We start from the raw sequence: 16721 nt of genomic DNA, 5'->3' as shown, positions 1-16721 counted from the left end.
TTCCTTTTTTGGTGGCCCATCTATCATGGACCGAAATAATACAAGGTAAAGTGTATAGTTCTCTAAAGATAAGGGTTATTAGTAATTTTTGTCAGTATCAGAAACGTAGCATCACATCATAGGATCTTTCCTTTTTTACAATTATATCGTAGTATTGAAAATTACAGCATAGTATCTAATTAGTTTGTAGATTTGGTGCACATGAGCATCAGTGCTCTCAATTTTTAAAATATTTGAAAATTGTACATCTACGTTTCAAAAATCGTCATATTTATTTTCTGAATACATACATATGTCTTGAATATTCTTCCAAACTTTCGGTAGAAATTGCATTGTATTTTGTGCTACAGGAATTTTTTTTTGGCTAGGTATAGGGGTAGATATTTTGTTAGAAATTTGTCTTTTTTTTATATCTCAAAATACAACATATTTTTCTCCAATTTTTTTACCGTACCTTTAAAATGTTTATATTTATGTGGGTATTTAATTTCAATTTTTTAAATATCTAAACAATATAATTTTTAAAAATCAGGAGCACTGGTGCTCATGTGCAAGGCCTAATTTATTTTTTGAGAATTGTTTCGAAATGGCCTAATGGGATGATCGAATTCTCCAGCCCAACTAACGGTTTTATTTGGTGGGGGCCTCCCTTGAGATACAAATGGGCTGGAAGGCCGAGTCAGTATATATGGTAATCTGTCTTTCTCTTGGGCCTATTCCTTGAGGCGTTTAGCCTCTGTTGAAGCTCTTGCACTGACAGCGGAAACGACGGGGGGTGCTGTACGCCGACCTGGTCGGCGCGGACCAGGCGCCGCACACCCCCCAGGCGGGTTGTTGGGCCGGCCAACATATTCCCACTCCTGTTATTTTTGACTTTTTTGCTTTTTCGTTTTTTCTGGTTAATTTTTCTTTTTACGTTTTTTAAAAGATGATTCTTTTTAGACTCGATTTTTAAAAATTATTTTAGTTTTTTTAGAAATTTAAATATTTTCAAAATTTGAACATTTTTCAGGTTGGAACAATTTTCAAATTAGAACAAATTTTAAATTGGAACAAATTTTAAATTAGAACAAATTTTAAATTGGAAAAAATATTTTTCAAAAAAAATATTATTTTTTATATGTGAACAATTTTCGAATTTGAACAATTTTTATACTTGAACAATTTTTGAATTTGAACAATTTTTATACTTGAACAATTTTCGCATTTGAACAATTTTATACTTGAACAATTTTCGAATTTGAAATTTTCTCGAATTTTTTTAGTTAGAAAATTTTACATTCAAAAATATAGTAATATTAAAAATTAAATATTAAAAACGAAAAAAGAAACGGAAATGAAAAAACAGAAATGAAAAAGAAACAGAAATGGAAAAAAAAAAACAGAACAGAAAAATGACTCAGAAAAAAAAGCGGCCAACTGGCCCAACACCCGAACTGGGCCGGACCGTACCGCGCGGGGGGGTGTGCGGCGCGCGGTACGCGCCGACCTGGTCGGTGTATAGGATTTCCGGGAAAGGACTCCCTGGCGCGCGCGCGCCACGGAGCAGTGGTTTCGCTGAAGGAAGCTTAGAGTGGGCTCGGCCCGTTAACAGGTAGTTGTTCGTTCGGGAGTCGAGATTGAACGGAAGCGTGGTTTCTCGGACACTATATTTGTGTCCACCGTGTAGATGAAAATTTTGTTCCTCGGCCGCTATTCTTTTGTTCCATGTGTTCGCGAGATTTCTTTCTTGGACATTATTTTTTCTCCTTACAAGATTTTGTGTTCCCTGTGTAAACGATATTTGTTCTTCGATAGACTTTTTCATGTGTTGGCGAATTTTCTTTCCCTGACATGATTTTTTTGTTCCCACGAGATTTTGTGGTCCATGTGCCGATGAGATTGTTTCCTCACACTCTATTTTTTTTTGACGGCTTTTTGTGTTCTCTGTCAAGGTTGTTGTTCCCCCTCTATCTAAGTTGTTTCCATGTGTCATGTTGTTCCTCTTCATCGAGGTTGTTGTTCCCCTCGTCTAGGTTGTTGTTCCCCTCTGTTTAGAATCTTGTTCCCCCCATCATCGTTATTGTTTCCTTTCGTCTAGGATGTTGTTCCTCACGTCTAGGTTATTGTTCCCCTCCGTCCAGATTATTGTTCCCCTCCATCCAGATTGTTGTTCCCCTTCGTTCAAGTTGTTGTTCCCCTCCGCTCAGGTTATTGTTCCCCTCCGTCGAGGTTGTTGTTCCCCTCCGTCTAGACTGTTGTTCCCCTCCATCGAGGTTGTTGTTCCCCTCCGTCCAGGATTTTGTTCCCGCCATCATCGATGTTGTTCCCTTCCGTCGAGGTTGTTGTTCCCCTTTGTCTAGGTTCTTGTTCCCGACCATCATCGATGTTGTTCCCTTTCGTCTGGGTGTTGTTCTCGACCGTTTAGTTTATTGTTCCCCTCCATCGAGGCTATTGTTCCCCTCCATTCAGGTTTTTGTTTCCCTTTTTTCTACTTGTTCCCCTTTTGGTCTAGGTTCTTGTTCTCCTTCATCTAGGCTTTTGTTTCCCACCATCATCGCTCTTGTTCCCTTTTGTCTAGGATGTTGTTCCCCATCGTCTAGGTTATTGTTCCCCTCTGTCCAGGTTGTTGTTCCCTTTCGTTAAGTTGATGTTCCCCTTTGTCCAGGCTGTTGTTCTCCTCCATTCATGATGTTGTTCCCCTTCGTCCAGGTCGTTGTTTCCCTCCGCTGAGGTTGTTGTTCCCCTCCGTCTAGACTATTGTTCCCCACCATCGTCGATGTTGTTCCCTTTCGTCTAGGATGTTATTTCCCACTGATATATATTGTGATCCAAAATTCAATAAGGAGGCTAGCGATGGAGCGAAGCGAGGCCCGTCGAAGGTAGGCTTAGGCCGAAATATCTAAATTATATTTTTAGCGAATAGAGGGGATATTTTTAGTTAACTAACTAATCTACATCTATATTAGAATCTAATAATTTTAGAAGAAATGAAAGAAGTAATCCAGACATATGCCAGGGGCTAGCCTATAGTTCAAAAATGTTTTCACAGGCAATTACGTTACACGGTGTTTGCATGCAGCTTCACTTCACATGGGCAGCACGTGATCATGTCGGCCAAACAAGAAAAATTCAGATCAATCTGTGTGACGTGTAAAGATAGAACGATCGGAAGGCTAGCACACCGCTTTATGTTTCGATTGGACGAGCTGTTAATAATAGTGGGGCTCACTCGCTCACTGCACTTGCTGATTTCTACCGGATTTGGACCGTGACGTGTGTGAAGTGGGCTGGACCGTGACGTGTGTGAAGTGGGCCATAGCGTTTGGAGCGGCACCGTCCGGCGTCCGCGTTTCAGCAGTTGCAACTCTATTTTTTAGTCCCACACCGAAAGTTTAGAAGAAAAGCGAGCAGCTTAAATACGGGCATACGTACAGAATTGACGTGAAGTACTGGGACTCGGCCGCACCCTCCGAACCAATCAGACGAGACCCTCGGCTGAAGAGCATCGCTAGCATATTGATGGGCCTGTAAAATAGAAAGCCCACTGTAGCGATACTCGAGCGAAACGCGGGATAGGTAGCGCGCGAGCGCCACGGAGGAAGGACCCCTGACAGCGGATATGGACTTGTATGAGGTGGCGAAGAGTATCACGAGAAGAGGAGTTTTTTTTGGTCAATGTCAACATGGCCAAAAATTATCAGGAAGCAAATGTGAGGAGCGCGGCTTAGTTTGGCAATGTCTGCCTCTCATAGTCTGAGAGACGAATTATGTGGTTTCTTCACTTGAGATTAGTTTTGTAGCCTTTTAATATTGTGTCATAGTGAAGTGGTCTTTACCGCCAAAAATCGTTATATCCGTGAACTAGTGTTCCAATGAACCTGTCCGAACCGGTCTTTAGCTCTTCTGTCCTTTCTGTAACATAAAAGAAAAGGCTAGGTTCTGAAGAAGAAAAGGAGCTAAATTGTCTTCTCTAAATATATTTTCACTCTTCTGGGTATGGGGGGCGCCATGTGTGTGCTTCTCCATCATGTGTATGCAAGCCCCAATTCTAGTGATGAAAATGTCTCGGCCTTGGGCTGAAGGGTAGAGATATCAAAGATTTTCCTTTTTCATAACGAGATGTCGATCGATGATGACGTACCATCGTAGTAGTATCTTCCTTGTGTTAACTTGTCCGTGGAGGCTTATTATTGGAAAGCTTCGTGTACATCGAATTCATGGGCAAGTCAACTTTAGACTGTGCACATCGTTACTTAAGTAGAATGCACGCTCCTCCGGTCCTTCTCAAGTCGCCACATACTCTCACTCCGTTTCAAATTAATTGAATTTTTTGCTGCGAGGTGATTTGGTACCCATCGAGTTACTTTCTCTCTCTTCCCAACCCACCGAGGAAAACTTATCTTCCTCTCTCCTTCCCCTCTGCCAAACCAACCGTGCCCCTCTAGAACCTCCCCCTCCGATCGGCCGCAGCCGGCTGATGTCCCAGCGCCGAAGTGGTACTGTGGTGAGGGAGGTGCCGGGCCGGAGGCACGAGCGAGGTCGGTCGTTGTATTTTTTCGATCTGGGTGTTCTTCACGTCCTTTTCTCGATCTGGATTTTGCATCACTGTTCGATGGATTCAGTTTGTTGTTGATTTTTTTACAGGGTTTCTTTCGATCCAGATCCCATGATCATTCAAATAAAGGGTAAAGATTATGAGGGGAAAGTTCTGTTAATTATCTAGTAATATATTTTGATCCAGATCCCATTTTATGAAGTGTTCATCTTGATTCTCAAGATCTATGCGCTTCCGTACTGAAATTTCGTGGATGACCACCTCCGTTTCTTCTATCTTTTCTGATTTTTTCTTGACTTGGATGTACAGACTAATCACGTCCGTGATGTAAATCCAGATTGTATATTTTTTGCTGCACGGTTGTACTTGGTACTCAAGATCCATGCCACCTCCTCCTCTTGTTTCTTCCTATCTTTTTTTTTTCTTTTTGATATTCTGTTGCACGAATGTTCTTGAGCAGGGAAAAAAAACAAGCCCAGGCCCTGCTTGGGGCAGCAGACTGCGTCGACCGCCTGGAGCGTAGTGAGCACTATCCACGGCGGACGGGGCCATGTGCAGACTATTTAGCATTTGAGCTTGACCCATTTTTCTGATCCAAATCTATTTCAGCTCATTATTTTTCAAATTTCTTCACCGTTTGATGGAATGTCTATGTTGATTTTTCTTTGTTGTGCTCACTGGAAAAATTCAAATGGGATTTGTTTGTTTAACGTGTTGTTTTGGAAAAACTAGAATGGGAGTCTGATGTTGCTCTAGCTCCAACAATTTTGGATTCAAATGTGTTGTAATTCCTCTCTCTTACTCGAATTAGGTTTGCTTTTTTTGGAGACAAGAACTTTTGGAGTCGGGGCCAGCTATCGATCTGGGGCTCACCGATGTCCTACCATCCACCTTCGCAGAGTTTATCATTTTTCGATCAGTTTCTAGGTAGATGTTTTAGTTGCTGTTTTTTGGGATTTGAAGGAGGAGCAGTGTCGAGGGGCAGTGACGAGCTTCCTTTTTTCTCTGCCGATTTGAGCCCCTGCTGACTGGACCATGGCGGAAGGCCGATGGCCGCGTCAATGGGCTAGACGGGTAGCAGGGGCGCAGACTGAACTTATGTTCAAGATCCATGGCCCCTCCCTATCATGTTTCTAAATCTAAACCGTTGGAAATTTGGATGCAGCACGGGCTCGGCAGTTTGGTTTTAATTTTTCTGTGAAAGATTCTCGAGCTAAGCTGATTTGATTAGTTGTATATGTGATGGATTTTTCACCTCGTTTGACTAATGCCATTTTAATTGATCTACATCATATCGATTAGTGACCTTCAAGCCTTTGAGGAGCAGGCTTCATTATTTTCTTTTGTGGATCCTGGACACATTAATATTTTGCCGTTTCATTACAGATTGAGCAGCAGTTTGTCTTTGATTAGCTGAGGCACACACGAGGCTGTCCGTGTTTTTTCTTCCATCTGGTTTTTCTTGTGTTATCTGATCTAGATTCCTTGGTGATTTTCGTTGCATCGTGTTTCCAGGTCCCATGGTCATTCAAAATAATAGTAGAATTTTCGATTAGGATTTTGTTTCATTGTGCGATGTTGATTTTGCGTGTGTAGGGCGTGTTAATATGTGTGCTGGTAAAGCACATAAAGTGTGATTCTCGGGATGATATTTCTTCTCATATTTGCAGATATTTCGGTAGCGGTTGTGATCCAACCCCAATCAGCATTTTGGTATCATTATTTGGCATCGTTAATTTCGGTTTACATTTGTTTTAGTAAGGCCGAAGTGGAGACCATGAACAATCCTACCATAGCTGTCTAGAATTGTCACTGTTTCTTTTTTTTCCAGTGATTAAAAGTATCTACCTTTATTTGGTTAACCTCATAATATGATTAGTTTAACCTGTTTAACATCTGCTATCAGTTGTTTACACTCATAATACAAGAATTACATTTCGATCCTGACAAGCCAAGAAAACTATACCTGAACATGTGACCCTTCCGTGTCTGCTTCTAGTATCTGCCCCATCTTCTTTTCAGTTTTCATGGCTGTGTAATAAATTGAGTGATTCAGCTCAGTTTTACGGACTGATGATGATATTCAAAATCTGTGTCATGTGCATGAGCAAGAATTTTCTTACCGGTCTCTGCCTCTGTAGCTCGAAGGGCCTAGCAACAACTTGCTCCATGGGAGCCTCCTTCTGTCGGAGCTCGCCGAGCACGAGAGGCTCATGCTGCTTTGACCTCTGGAGGCTCACCGGAGGGCTGTCGTAGTTCGTGCAGTGCATGGTGTCGCCGAAGGACCTGCAACCAACAACCCGCTCAGAGGGAGTGTAATGCGCTCCGACCGGGAGAATATGGCGAGCCTGGCCACACTGGAGTTGTCCGATGTTAGGCTGGTTGGGAGTATCCCGGAGTCCATGGCGGCGATGCCCAGGCTGCGGTTCAACCACAACCGCCTCTGTGGTGCCATTCCGACCAAGCTCCTCTTGATGCCGAGCATCAGGGAATCTACATGGCGTAGTTCCTCCCTCTTACGAATGATCTTTTTCTCTTCATGAGGTTTTCTCTATAGATGCTAGTTATACCTTAGTACACAAATTCACATACTGTCTCAATTCACGTCTGCAACTTTTACTTGTTATTGGCTAGCCGCACCATTCCTGTATGTACATTCTTATGCCAACAGAATTTATATCACTAGTTTCTTATCACTCTTTCCTAAATTTTTTGATGTCACATGCACCATATCGCGGAAAGTGACCATGGTTACATGCAGTACCCCAAATCTATCTAGTACCAATCGCATGGCCAACTAGAACATTTAATTACCCAGAAAATTAACACCAAGTTAATCACTCAGAAAAACCATCTTTGCAGCTAAATTGTTTGCTACCCACCTATTCATTTCAAAAAAAAACCATGCCCAATAGGTTCAGACTACATGATCTGGTCATTGTCTTGATTAGTAGATGCCTACATGCAACAAAATGGCACGTGCATTTTTTTTGCTGAATCATGAAAAATCCTGCACAACTCCATGGATAGAAGCAACAAAACGACATGTACAATACTCGTCTCACCAAACAAATCTTGCAGAACTCACGCGACGAGGATAGCCGATTTACTTGTGATCCTTTTGCTCATCCATGCTAGCGTTCAAATTCCATGAGATTGCCCTGCCCCCTATGTGCCTTTGCATGCACTGACGGAAAAGCTCACATCGTTGGCACCTCACAAACTCACAAACAACTTAAAGGACCCAATCTGCTACGTTGAGCACTCATGCTCCCTTTATCCAACGGCAGCCTACCTATGCACAGCTAGCCACCTGGTTAGAAAATCCGCGTCGATATATATATATATATATATATCTAAACGTATTTTAATATGTAGAAGATACATACACAGAGTCAATTAATTTCGAATGGGGGAAGTATGATCGAACGAAGCAGCGACGCCTCGCCACGACATCTTCCTCCTCGAGTCATCCGGCCATGTGCGAATGCCATCAGCTGCCCACTCACCAGCCACCACACTCTTAACGCCCAACTAATTAAAATTTAAAAAGAACACGCTAGCTAAGCTAGCAACCTAATGACAACTACAAAAAAAATAGTAAAGGGTTGGGGACAATCTGGCTTTAAGATTCACATGATTCCGCTTTAGATTTAAGTGAGGCTGTAGGGCTCTTAGGTGATCCATCATACGCAAGGCATCAGCACCCTGCACGGCTTGTCTCCCTACATGGGCAGCGCGAATATTGGCGCCCCTGTCTGTCTCTCCCAGCCCATGATCTAGCTTTACTTGTCTTTAGGGAGATCGATCGATCGACCGATCGAAGCCATTAACTATTTTATGGAGATTAGCTTAATGCAGCCGCCTGACGCCGCTGCCCTGCCTGCCTAGATGGCAGGATCGCATGTGATCCACCTGTACCTAGCTATGACCTTAGCATGACCCAGCTGCATCTCCATGCAGATCGCGCGCGATGCCTCGATCGATCGTGTAGCCAGTTATCTTAACATTTCGAAGTTACTCTGCGTGATGCGTGCCTCGTCGTTTCTTTACGAGCTGTACCAGTGAAGACTGTCGGCATCTTTCTCTCTCTAGGGAGAGAAATCAGGGAAAGTCAATCGGATGTGCAGATCGAAGAGGCAGACAGGATAGTCATGCATAGCATGCAGCTCCAGGCATCAGGTTGTCAATAGTTTGGACCCTTGTTCAGAAATCAAGGACCTGTCATCCTTTTTTCTCGCCTCATTACCTGTGCATTCAGAGTGTTTGAGTAAAATGATGGTGAGCTTATGATCATCTTCAGATGCTCCTTTTTTCTTGTGTGTGTTTGAAGAAATTCATTCCTTCTAGATGCTTGTCTCGGCATAGCTAAACTGTCCAAACAGTGAGGTCCGAAACTGAGGAACAGCCCCGTTTCGACCAAATTATTCTTTAGGCGCTATATAGCACATGTGTGGTCCAATCCAAAAAAGGAGAAGTTTATAAGGTTATTCATTAGGCGCTATTAGATTTGTATTCGGAAACTGAGATGGTTCCATTGTCCAACAGGAACAAAATATTAGGAGGGGACAGGCAGGGGTCCATTAGAGGAACAAGGCAGTTAAATTGCATAGTTCCCTGCCTCTGGAACCACTGAACCATGCATGGCCCCCCTCTCTCAATACATGCCAACATATAATTGTGCCATATTCCCTGATCGGGTTTGCATTGCAGTGTGATTGCTTGTATGTCTGTGTTTTTCAGTGTGGATCATGTGAAGTTTTCCCCAGCAGAGTTGCATCTCCATGTGTTTCAAAAAAAAAAAGTTGCATCTCCATGCAGATCGCGCACGCGATGCCTCGATCGATTGTATAGCCTGTTATCTTAGCATTTCATTTCTTTACGAGCTGTACCACTGAACCTTGTCGGTATCAGGGAAAGTCAATTGTCTGTGCAGATCGAAGAGGTAGACAGGGCAGTCATGCATAGCATGCAGCTCCAGGCATCAGGCTGTCGATACTTGGGACCCTTGTTCAGAAATCAAGGGTCTACCATCCGTTTTTCTCGCCTCATTACCTGTGCATTCAGATTAGCTTCAGAGTTATTCGCAAAAAAGAAGAAGATTAGCTTCAGAGTGTGTTTGAGTAAAATGATCATGAGCTTATGATTATCTTCAGATGCCTTTCACCTCTTTGTGTGTGTGTGTGTGTGTGTTTGGTGAAATTCATTCATTTTACTCAAGGTTTTGTCATGATTCATATAGAAATCAACGGTCTGTCATCCTTTTTTCTCCCCTCATTACTTGTGCTGTCGTGCATTCGGACTAGCTTCAGAGTGTTTGAGTAAATGATGATGAGCTGATGATTATCTTCGGATTCCTCTTCCACCTCCTCCTTTTTTTTGTGTGTGTTTGAAGAAATTCATTCCTTCTGGATGCTTATCTGGGGGGCATAGCTAAAACTGTCCAAACAGTGAGGCCTAATCTCAGGAAACAGGACGGTTTCGACCAAATTATTCTTTACGGTGACCAACCAAAAACAGAACGCTACTATATAGCACATGTGTGGTCCAATCCAATAGAGGAGGAGTTTATAAGGTTATTGATTCGTAGGAGGAGGCACTTCATTAGATTTGTATTCAGAAACTGAGATGGTTCCATTGTCCAACAGGAACAGAATATTAGGAGGGGACAGGCAGGGGTCCATTAGAGGAACAAGGCAGTTAAATTGCATAGTTCTCTGCCTCTTGAACCACTGAACCATGGCCCCGGCCCCTCAATACATGCCAACATATAATTGTGCCATATTCCCTTATCGGCTTTGCAGTGTGACCGCAGCAATGTCTGTGTTATGGAGTGTGGACCATGTGGAGTTTTCCTTTTTCCAGCCCCTCCACCCAATATTTAAAAAATCATGCCAATCTTGTTGCCTTTCTATGAAAGCAGTCAAAAAAGAAATCCAAAGTTTGTTATGCACCAGAAACTGATTGACAACTAGAATTCACAACTTTGGCAAAAAGGGGAAAAAAGGATAAAGAGAGAGATGTACAATGCTACCGCGTGTCAGACTCTAGTTGTGTAGAACATATCTCGTATCTTTGGAATGAAGCAACTTAATCTCAAGAAAGAAAGAGAGATAGAGGAAAAATCATGCCGAGTCGTTGCCGTAGCTTTGGTTGGTGTATCTGTGGTTGGCGTTTAGGCAGACAAACCGCTGTCAAGGAGTGTACTGATGCCTGTTTAAAATTGCGCAGCTCTTAATGGTGTAGGACTTTGGATGTAGGGCGCCGAGCTGGAGTGTCTCTGCAAAGGTAGGTGGAGTGATCACCTGATAAAATATAGTCACTAGTACATAGTTCCCTCGAGCTAATACTAGCTCTTATCACTTCATCATATAGTAGGAGTACTTGTTCCTTTTTTTTTCAGTGGAAAACAGACAAAAGGTTGAAAAGTCTGTCTTGTATCTTTCCCATTTACGAAGCAGTGTACTTGATTAATTGATCATATATCAATGAGATGCGTACCTTATTTTCCACTTTCTGGCTTCAAGTTGAAAAATACACAAGAATCTCATATTCTCGTTAGCATTAGCACTACCAGTGCGAGCCAGGCATTTGGAATTCAGCAACAACTTGGCTTAGTCGTTCAGACAACGGTGGTAGTCGAGGAAAGAGCTCAGTCACAACTTGGCTTTCAGCAGCAGATCTCGCAAGCTGTCAGTCATCAGACCAAGACTCACTGGGCATATATGATAAAATATACCGCTAGTAAGCAGTTCCGTCGTGCTAATACTAGTCCTAGCTCTTATCACTTAACATATACTCATTTTCTTTTCCTTTTTTCAGTTGAAACAGACAAAAAGTTGACAAGTCTGCCTGGTATGTCCCCATCTCACTGCTACAAAAATTCTGAATGTAACATTTTTTTATATGTATGTAGCATTTTCAGAAAATGCGATATCATTTTGTAACATTTCTCCAAGAATTTGTAAAAACTTAAATATGTAGCAAATTTTTTTGCAATATTTCGAGCATTCCAATGTAGCAATAAAAATATAGTATGTAGCAAATCACCATTTATTTGTAGCAAAATGTAAAAACCTTGTCACGGTCTCTAACAAAGGAAAATTAATGCGTCCATTATTTGTGTCTAACTTATCCAACATTTTAGGAACACGTAAGTAACATTAGAGCAATCTCTCTGCATCATATGCACAGATTATCGTAGCACATTGCCATGCTTACACAACAAAAAGAATACACACATGTAGCAAATGTCAACACCGTGTGCAACATCGACAAAATCTCCAAAAAAAAAGAACATGTAGCAAGAATCAGAAAGGCCGTTTTTATTTTATTTTCCACTTTCTGGGTTCAAGTTGAAAAATACAGAAGAATCTCATGTTCTGGTTAGCATTAGCACCTGCAGTGCGAGCCAGACATCTGGGATTCATTCAGACAACTTGGCTTAGCAGTTCAGACAGCGGTGGTCGTGGAAAGAGCTCAGTCGCAACTTGGTTTGCAGGAGCAGCAGATCTCGCGACTTGACGGCTGCGGTGCATCGTGGGTAAGTAGCAGTCACTCACTCATAGTCATCGGTCATCAGACAAGACTCACTGGGCACGGAATATGGCGTCGATCTCCTCTCCCGAATCGGCCGGTCCGTCAGCGGAACAGCGACGGCGAGCTCAGCGCGACAGCGACGACGCAGCTAGGGCCGCGCACTAAATTCCCCGGCCCGGCCGGCGCGCATCCTTTTCCGCGATAGCTAGCGTACGCGACCCCGATGCGTCCTGTCGCCGGCGGCCGGCGTGCGTGCGCGGCCGGAGACTTGCCGTCGCGTTCGGGCGTCGACCTGGGCGGGACAGCCGGAACCGATGCGCTGTCCGGCTGCCGGCCCTCGCCCCGGCACGCTGCGCGGCGCACACATCCCATCCCATCCCTGGGCTGTTGCTGGATTCCTTGTGGGCTGTACGTATGGTTCAGTTGCATGCATGGATCGGTCGATGGGATGGACTAGGTGCGTTGCTTTGATTGATTTGATCGGTTTGGAAGAGGAAACGAGCGAGCGGATCGGAGGGGATACGATGCTTTCTCTGCTCGGCCTTGCTGATGGGCATATCTCCTTGTCGCCGTTGTGGCTGCCTTTGGACCAATCTTTGCCGCACGACTGTGGCCGCTCGTTATCCATGCAAATGATCATGCAAGAGACGACCACACTCTTCTAAATTTCGTTCATGTAGATTGGGAACCCTTCTACGGAAAACAAATCCAGTACATGTTGGTTCTCAATATAGGTTGGAGCTACTCCGAATCACACATTACAAGTTTATCCTCGCAGCCAATTTTTTGCTAACAGACGTTGGAGATGCTGGGTTCAGCGTGTTCATTCATTTTAGGAGTGTGTGTGTGTGTGGGCATGTCATGGATCATCGGGAGCATATGGATATTAGATGCAACCGTCTGCTAAAGATTGCACATAACTTCTATTTCTAGCCTACTGGATTCCGGCATATTAATAAAATCTAAAATAGATAGCTTCTTGTTGCTTTTCAATTTTAGATGGTTGATACATATCTCAAGCCTTGCTGATCCATGATTGTAATAAATTGAATACTTTGAACCATGCAAAATAAAACTGGACGTGTGCATCAGTTGATGAAAAGGCTGGGGTTTAGTTTCCCATTTCAAAAAAATTATCATGCATACCTACAACGACTTGTGTTTTTGGACGGGCTTATCAGATCAAAGAAATTTCATGGGATTTTCCGAGGATTGCAATATTTTTGTTCTATCATCCCGAGCCACACAATTTCAATTCTTAAAAAGAATTTCTCTATGCTCTACTTTAGAGGACTTTTTCTTTCTATTTGCTCAGATTTGTTGCTACATTTTCCTTGATCATTTTTGTAGTGTGGCAGACAATCGTATATGCTAATACACGTAAGTTATCAATCTATAGGATATTAGTAGTGTTTTAGAAATCCTGCGGATCAATAAGCACTCATCATGGTGGAGTTTTATCCTCCATCTATGTTGTTCATTTTTCAAGATCAGCGGAGATGAGTATCTTTTCTAAAAGAAGAGATGATTATCTATTACATAAAATGAAAGCATATATGAAATAAAAGAATATGGTAAAATAACGATGTTTATTTGTATGCCTTGTGGTGATCTATGACTTCATTCTCCACCAAAGTCCAAGACTTATGGGTCTGGATGCTGGAGATCTGAAGTAATAATTAAAGAGTAATTTGACCGTACTAATGAAATGTTAAAAGCTGGAAATAATGCGCTACATTTTGTTGACTATTATTATGCTTACGTTTCACAGCTGACAAACATAGTTCTAGATTTGAATGGGTTTTTTTGTGAGTTTTTGGTGGATTTTGTAATATATCTTCCTCCAAATTTCCCACTGGATTAACACGATATTCTAATGGATTTCAAATTTAGATAATCATTGTTTGAATTTGATGAAAGTATATGAAATAATTATGAAATGTGTTTCTTAATTTCCAAGATTTCAGAGAGTTCAGTGGGTTCAAAATTGTACTCAAGCTAAAATTTGAGATCCTTTTCATAAGTATAACAGATGTGCAACTGTGCTTCCGAAGCATGATTTGTTCTTCCTAAAAAAGAACTTGTCTAATATTTACTAAGTAAAATTGTGAAATTACACAAATTAATGTTATCTCTCCTCGAGTTTCTTACCCAAAATTAATGAAATGACATCAAAGTCACCAGAACACAGGGGCACAGCTAGATAAAAATTGATCAAGGTGCACTACTCATGGGCTACGTAGAATCATGGTTAGGATTTAGGAAGAATGGGGGCTAGGGGCGCACAACTGCAGGCATACACTCACGCACACTTACTGATGACCGTAGTCATTTCTTTTCCGATAAATAGCATTTTTTATTAAGCTCAAAAGTTCGTATCAAGATGATATACAAATTGTAAGAGTTTACACCCCGTATTAGCATGCTTACGGAATATTTCTTACGGAAAGGGATTCACGGATGGACGTGGCGTGAACCGTTAAGCTATTGCTCATGCGCTGAATTCTCGGAGCACCTGCTTGAGTCCCGCCCCAGTTGAGCGCGATGCCACGATTGTGTTTGTAAAGTCATTGTGTCGAACTCTTATGTAAGTGCAGCATTTTAGTCGATTGAGGATTACCTTATTTTTTAGTCAAGTGACATTATCAGCTCTCAGTTGCAACTTATGTTGCACTTCAATCATTACTACCACGAATTACGAAGTAAATCTAATGACCGGGATAAATTTTTCAGTTGCACCTCATGTGTAAGTAGTAAAATCTCAATTACAATCATATGTGCAACTACGAAAATTCAATGTTACAACTTACATCTAGCGCAAACCACAACCCAATCGAACAGTTTAAAAGCCAATTGTGAATTAATCTAATTATCAGTGGATCCAGAATTAGCAAAACACTTATATGATACCAATGTCGTCTTGTTCTACGTTGTTATGTACGGCAACTAATGTTGCTAGTATTTTTTTTTTTTGAACAGATAAGGCCTCGAAGGGCCTGGAGCTTCCGTTACGGCGGTGGGCAAAGTTTTACAAGGAGGACACTAAAAGAAAAGGAAATTACAACAAGGTCCTTGACATATCCAGTCTTCACCCTAAAGAAGATTGCAGAAACGCAATCGGGTCCGAACTCTCCGCCGGCGACGAACAGCTTGCAGCGACCACCTCTATCCACGCCGGGGACGAAACCACTTGGCTGAGCAGAGGCTTGAGCGGACGCGGCAAGGTTGGAGATATTCCTCACGCAGAGGAAAAAGACACTCTGGCAGGCTTGGCTGCCGAGTGAGGCGGGGTCAGCCTCCTGACCGAAGATAGCGGCGGCGAGCTGTGGCCATCGCTTGAGAACCGCCCAGGGGAGAAGAAGCTCCGAACGCTCCCCAGAACAGCGCCGATGCACCAGTAGCTTGAGGTGCTCCTCATCCTTTCCCTCGCCACCATGGCAGGCCGAGAGGAGGAAGAACACCGTAAAGCCAGCAGTACATCGCTGAGGAAGGCTTCTTCTTGATCTGTGAAGCAGCAGCAAAGGCATCTCCTTCTCCTCGCCACCTCGGCCGGCCAGAAGGAGCCACCCCTTTGTCGATGCAGAGCTCAAGAAGAGAGCCAGACCGCACTTATTGACTTCCCCGTCCAGGATGCTCTCAGAAGCGAGCTCCCACCAGAGGAGCTCACCTGAGAGCAAGCCAGAGCACCACCTGCCGCCGTGCGAGAGCGCCAGGGAGGAAGGAACCTCCAGGTGACGAACTTGAAATTGCCGATTGCTGCTAGCTCCTCTTCCCTCGCCGCCACGGCAGGCCGAAGAAGAAGCTAGCAACCATCTGCTTGTGCCGCACCCGGGCAAGGCCTTATTTAAGGCATGGCTGGCAGAAGTCCTCCCCACCGCCGTCCCGTGGACAGCAACAGAGGAGATCAGCCACCACCGCCGGATCTGGCCGAGAGACACCGACGGAAACCACCCAGCAAAACGCCGCCTACTGGCACAAGGCCGAACCCTACATCTACTATATACAAGAAGGACTCCGACGCCGCTCCTCCGCCTCCCTCGACCGGCCTCGCCGGCGAGTTTGGCCTTGGATTGGCCCGGCGAGCTCGTGAGCTCCCTCAGATACTGTAGAAAGAGAGAGAGAGGGGAGAGGATAAGAATGAGCAGACGTTGCTAGTATATAACTTTTCATTGGACGTATGCATACATATAAAGTGTGATTTGACTTGTCCTGAGGAAGGAATTGCCTTTGCTCGAAGACTTGCACCAGAAAAAAGCAGTCGCTTTTTTTGGCGGGACTTGTTGATTCCGCGGCAACCCACACCAGCGAGTTCGTTAGTCCGGCCCCGGCCACACTTTGGCTTAAAGTAAAGAAAAAGGACCATTGCCTCGAACTAATTAACTGCCCTGGTTTTTTTCCTAACAAAAGATTGAACAGCCAAGGACATTTCCACCAGCAGCCTTTAATAGTCCTCTAAATAGGTTTGGGGGCGCCCGACCAAAAATGGGTCGCAGCGGTTCCCTACAAACCATGCCGGCGGCATGGGGACGGCTCGGTATATGGTCCTGCGCTATATTGTGCTGGCCCTGATTGTTCAGGGGTCGTTAGAGGCGTCAGCAATGCTTGCCACGTCGCATTGGCCGCGGGTTATTCTCGGCAGGGACCC

The sequence above is a fragment of the Lolium perenne genome, chromosome 4, assembly GCF_019359855.2.
Source record: "Lolium perenne isolate Kyuss_39 chromosome 4, Kyuss_2.0, whole genome shotgun sequence".
Classification (NCBI taxonomy): domain Eukaryota; kingdom Viridiplantae; phylum Streptophyta; class Magnoliopsida; order Poales; family Poaceae; genus Lolium; species Lolium perenne.
The sequence above is the reverse complement of the archived record's forward strand: the minus strand, read 5'-3'. Positions refer to the sequence as shown.